Source organism: Chaetura pelagica, unplaced genomic scaffold (genome assembly GCF_000747805.2).
Source record: "Chaetura pelagica isolate M959 unplaced genomic scaffold, ChaPel_1.0 scaffold26, whole genome shotgun sequence".
Taxonomy (NCBI): Eukaryota; Metazoa; Chordata; class Aves; order Apodiformes; family Apodidae; genus Chaetura; species Chaetura pelagica.
Window position 1 is genome coordinate 15,311 of NW_009953793.1, and position 3,967 is coordinate 19,277.

The window sequence follows — 3,967 nt, forward strand, 5'->3', positions numbered from 1 at the left end:
CCCCCCGGCTCAGCCTGCCTTCCTGCCGGGTTTCCCAAGGCTGGGTGAGCAGGATGCTCCAGGCTGGAGCTGCCAAACCCACCGGTATTCCCTTCTCCCAGGGCTGGGCACGGCTGCTCTGGAGCCAGGGTTGGGCTGTGAAGTTAGAAACCCTCCCAACAGAAAATAGAAGTTCATGTTTTTGCAGTTGCTGAGAAGGGGTTTTATCCATCTGACATGATAAAAGGGAAAAAAAAACCCAAACAACCCACAACAAAACTCCAGAGCTGTGGTTACTCCTTGTTGCAGAATGAGAAGTTGTTGTTGTTTGGGTGGCAGCAGTAATAGGAGTCATGAGAGATGAAGATGCTCAGGATTATGCAGAGCAAAACAAGAGGCAACGGTGGTTTCAGCTGGACTTTGAGGAGAGAAACGAGCCCCTAAAGCTTGTATTGTTTCTCAGGTCATCTGTTTTTAATTTTTATTAGAAAATAAACACAATTGCTGGGTTGTGCCCCTGGTTGGTGGCACATCTGGTGACCAGTGACCTCTGTGTTCATCAGTAAAACCCTGCAGGGGCTAATGAGGGTGGCTGCAAATGGGCTGTAACTTGCAAAGTGGCACTTTGCCTCTTGATCATTTATATCTTAGCTAAGCTCGTTGGTGCAAACGCTGGGGGAATGATGTTTCTTTCTTCTTCTTGTTCATCAAGTGTTTTGGATGGTGTGGAGTGTGGGATACGGCACCAGCCTGGAGTGCCCTGGGTTAAGTGTTGGGGGATTTCTGCCTGCTAACACCTGCCTCCCATTCTTCCTGAATGATTACAAAGAGGTGGCCTCCCTGTTCCCACCTCCCATACCCCCACAGCCCTGTTAGTGTGAGAGAAAAAGCTCTAAAACCCACGGCATCCCCAGCTTATGGCCATGTTCTGCTTGGGATTGGGTTGCATTTACTTTCCTTGTACAGTTCAGTGCAGTAGTTTGGGGTTGAGGCAACAAACACAGGAGAGAACTGCCTCACCCCCCTGGCAGATGCCAAAAAACCAACAGCCAGGAGGAAAAACAGAATCAGTTGTTGGGGAGAAACTAGGAAACCTTGTGGTGTTTTTCTTTGCGGGTTGTGAACATGTGAGCAGGTGAATTCAGCAAAATGCTGGTCCTGAAAATGCAGCTCTCCTGAGAGCTGAGCTCCGCGGGGCTGGACGTTGCTTTTATGAATGTAAGAAAATGTGATTTGCTGGGGGTTTTTTTGTTTGTTTGGGTTTGTTTTGTTGGGTTTTTTTATAAAATCCAGCCTGGGGAGAGCTGTGCACTTTCAACAGACCTGCTTATTTTTCAAAAACTCTGAGGTGAATTAAAAATATATATATAAAAAGGACTGGACAGTGCCTGTTCTCTTACTTTTGTGATCAGTTTTAAGTCAGGGTGTGATGTGACAACTTAGTGGCCTTTTTCATGTTCGCCAACTTGGCTTCTTTCAAGACTTGTTGTGTTGGGTTGGAGGAGGGGAGGGAGCCCTGACTTCCCGGTGTGATGAAGGTCTTTGGCCTTGATGTGTGGGGAAGAGGATGGACAAGGTGGCAAACTGGGTGACATACGTGTTCTCCATCCATGGGGTGGTGCTGCTTGGCAGATGTACCCCCCCCAGCTCGTGTCACTGTGGTCGCTGTCATCTTGGCTGCTCCTCAGGCTGGTGCTGGGTGCTGTGCACCTCGTGCCCTGGCCTCAGCATCCAGGAGGGCACTGCCCTTCTTGGGGTGCAGCGCAGGGAAGTGTCACTCTGTCCTGCTTGGGCTTCATCCTGGCTCAAACCAGGACACCCTCTTACCAAAGAGGATTTGTGCAGGAGGCTGTTGGAGAAGGCAGTGGTTGTTTCTTCAGTGATGCCCTGGATCCAGCTGTGGAAAGGCTTGGGTTTGTGGTGTTACCTTCACACACAAATAGCTTCCTCTGTTTGATCAGCAGGATTGGTGCAGTGTTGGGGGGTTTGTTTTGGTCTTGGTGCAGTGTTGATAATGAACATGTTGGCGTGGTTGGGCAGCTGGTCCTATGTCCCCATGGTGTCTGTGCTGGTAAATCTCTGTCAAAGGTTTGTGGGAACATGCTGTGGGACATGGGTGCAGCTGCTTGGGCTGTGCTCTTCCTTGGGTACTTGTCCTGTAGCTTTTACCCTGGTCATTGCATCACTGCCTGGCTTGCTCCAGCATTTTGTTCCTGTTCCAAGAGCTAGAACACTGGTTCTGGGTGGGATCTGTCAGGCTGTCAGTACCACTCAAGTACTTGTTACTTTTGAATTTCCCTGGTGTGTGGGAGAGCACCCACCATCTGAAACCAGACTAAATATAGCCAGGTGAGTCTGCTAATGAGCTGTGATGAGGTGGTGCAGCAGCTTGGAGGGGGGTACCTGCCTGTCTCCCCATGGGGTGGGCAGTGTGGGTTAGAGACAGGAGATGCCAGGGGTGGGCAGTGTGGGTTAGAGACAGGAGATGCCAGGGGTGGGCAGTGTGGGTTGGAGACAGGAGATGCCAGCTCTGATGGACAAGGGAAGGAGAAACCTGTGAGGCTGGTGACCAAAGTCCTCTGGTTTGTTTAGATCTGTTACTAGATGGGCTGTGCTTTGGGGGAAGAAGGTGAGAAAAGGAATGTGAGGAGGTCTTTGCCCTTCTGTGTGCTTGCAGTGTGTTATAGCACCTGGGGTTGGGGGGTGTTTGGGTGCTGAGCTCATGCCCACATGCTTTTAGGGAGTTTTGTGGCTTTTTGAGTTGGCTTTACATTTTTTGGTGCTTTGTGCCGACACACAAGTAGAAGCAGCCTGCTCAGCACAAGCCTGAAGGCCTGGACTTGCCAGGAGGGAGTGACCCCAGATAAATCCTTCACGAAGCTGCCACCGTTTGCAAGCTGAGTGGCTTCCAGTGAGGTGGCTCTGAGCACAGAAAGCTTTTCCTGTCTGGATATTGGGGATGTGGTGTTTGAGGTATGTGAGAAACTGGTGCTAGTCATTGCCTGACTCTAGTCTGAACAAAGCCACACAAAATAAAGGGTAGACTTTTATGACAAAGAAGTTTGGTTAGATGAATTAATTTGTCTTTTCCACTTTAATTTCTGAGTCATGGAAATGCATTTTAAAATGAAGAATAGGCCTATTTTTAAATGTCAAGCAGCCTATTTCAGGAAAGGAGAGAGAGAGAGGGAGAAACTGATTCTTAAAACACAAAATACTGGGTAGCTCTAACTAGAGATACCTGCTCTTTGTGTTTTTCCTATTTTTTGTTGTTCTTATTAAATGCAAAAGAGCTTCCTGTATTGATCTCAGACATTGACAGTTCTAGCATTGGAAGGTTTTCAGGTAGCTGTAAATGAATTAGTACACTGTTTATGCTATTAAAAGATGATTGGTGTTTTTTGGAGAGTATGGTATAAATTAAGGTTTGGTTAGATCAATCTAGCAATACAATTTTTGTAGGCAAAGCGTGTGTTAAATGTATTGATTTTAAAATCAAGGTATGCCTGAGGGTTGCAGGCCTTAATAGTATCTGAAGCAAGCTTGCCTTTTCAGTTTTTTAATGATAATTGCTCTCATAGCAACTTGGGTAAGCTGAGCTTCTAATGCACATTGCCCAAAGGTTAGGAGTGGATGTCAGCTTGCTGGATCCCGTGCCATGGGATCCGTGGCTGGATCCAGGGATGCATGGCTGGAGCTCTGTCAGTCAGTGCTGGCCCATTGCCACTGGGTGCAGAGCTGCCTGCCTTGGGCTCTGCTTCTGCAGCAGGGACTGGCAGAAATAATCATGCCACATCTTCCTGTGGCTGCCACTTAAATGTTGTTGTTGTCTGGTTGTACTGCTGCAGCTTCAGTGAATCACAGGAAAGCTACAAGAACATCCTTTGATTTATTGGAGGTGGAGGCTGGAGGCTTCAGATTTCAGATGAGCTGTGCTCTGACTTCCTCAGGTGTGAAAAGGACACTTGTGATGGCTCTTATTCCTGCT